Below are 1,852 nucleotides of genomic sequence, written 5' to 3'. Positions count from 1 at the left end.
AGCATAAAGGAGTCAACAAAGCAAATCAACACATTGAATAGTCTGAAACCATCAATTGCTCCACAAGTATTTATTGAGTGCCTACTGTGTGGTAGGCACTAGGGATCCAAAGACAAAGTGGTTCTTACCCTTGACAAGCTTTCCTTCTCTCCTGCAAAGGAAGCATATATCTACATAGGTACAGGCCATCACCTCTCTGCCAAGACGTGGTAAGAAGGCTTCATCATCAATCCTTTGAAATAGTGGTGTCAAACTCAAATAGAAACCTGTGACCACGTATTGACTTAGAAAACCACAAATTAACATTATCTATGTTGTATTGAGGGGCAACTAGGTGGTGCAGTGGATGGAGCACATCCCTGAGTCAGGAAGACTCATTTGCCTAAATTCAAATCTGGCCTCAGCTACTCATGGGTGAGGAGACAGGAAGCCCAAGGCTCAGAAGTGAAGAGGTTTCTTTTGCCAACATTCAACACACCACACTTGGAACATGGGAAATATATTGGCTAACTTCTTCAAGGGTCTCTTTGGCAAAAAAAAAAAAGAAATGTGGATTCTAATGGTTGGTCTAGTTGCTGCAGGAAAGACAACTATTTTGTACAAACTGAAGCTAGGTGAAATAATAAGTACTATTCTTACTACAGGTTTCAATGTAGAAACTGTAGAACATGAAAGCATTAGCTTCACAGTGTGGGATGTAAGTGGCCAGGACAAGTTCCAAGCCATATGGTGTCATCACTTTCAGAACAGACAAAGACTTATTTTTGTGGTTGACAAAAATAATAGAGAATGAGTGAATGAGATGCAAGAAGAACTGGTGAGAATGTTGGCAGAGCTTAGAGTTACCATCTTACTAGTGTTTGCTAACAAACAGGATCTTCCCAATGCCATGAATGCTGTTGAAATCACAGATAAACTTAGACTGCATTCTCTTCATCATAGAAAGTGGTACATCCAAGCCACCTGTGCCATTAGTGGGGATGGGTTCTATGAAGGACTGGACTGGTTATCCAATCAGCTCCAAAACCAGAAATGAAACAATAAAAGTTCTTCCTCCCTCTTTCCTTCTCTCCTTATTTCCTCTTATTCACCCTTTGCTTTACTCTTATGTGGCAAACTGTGCTACTTTGTGGCATTGAGTACTGGAAGCTGTTTTTTCCTACCCCTTGTCACAGTCTGCATTGCACCATGTTATAAATGTGGCAAATACAGCCTTGAAAACTGGTTTCTTATTTAATGTAAATATTTGTTTTCAATGTGGGCAGTTTCTGGCACTCTTATGAAATATTACTCAGTTTTTTTTTAAATTGTAAAACAATCAACTCACCATCTAGTACTGGGAAAGGTTTTTAAGCAAATTGACACTTGGGTTGCAGAAGCAGAGCTGAGTGCTACTCCCACTGGCTTATGAAATTCGTGTTGAGATCCATTTTGGTAGTTGGTTTTTAATTCTCCACCGTACTTGAATAACTCTTAGGAAGGACACAGTGATGGCTGGTTATAAATATCAAGAAGAGCTTTCTGACATATTTGGACAGCAAAAAAAACAGCCTTTTAATGTTGGTCAAGTGTGTGGTGTTTCTGTTTGAAAAATCTCCACAGTAAGAGCAGCCTATGTTAGCCCCAAAGCTTGGCTGGAGATACTTTAGAAATACAGTCAAGAACACCAAGCATCTCTCTATGGTACCTAGGTTTTGAAAAAAAAAATTGAGCATGAGAGCTTGGGGAGTCATTCCATTCTAGAAGTATTTGGTTACATTTTGAAGGAATCCCCCCTATTTGTATAAGTGTGAAATGTCCTTTACTACCCCTCAATACTATAAGGTCAGATTTGCCATCTGAAAAAAAAAAG

At 39.4% G+C, this 1,852-nt stretch overlaps 1 pseudogene; it reads left to right on the top strand.

The window, feature by feature from the left end:
• The first annotated feature begins 490 nt into the window (after positions 1–490).
• On the top strand, positions 491–1,036 carry LOC118829238 (annotated as a pseudogene).
• Positions 1,037–1,852: the final 816 nt, after the last annotated feature.

Source organism: Trichosurus vulpecula, chromosome 1 (assembly GCF_011100635.1).
Source record: "Trichosurus vulpecula isolate mTriVul1 chromosome 1, mTriVul1.pri, whole genome shotgun sequence".
NCBI lineage: Eukaryota > Metazoa > Chordata > Mammalia > Diprotodontia > Phalangeridae > Trichosurus > Trichosurus vulpecula.
This window is presented reverse-complemented; position numbering and strand designations above follow the sequence as displayed.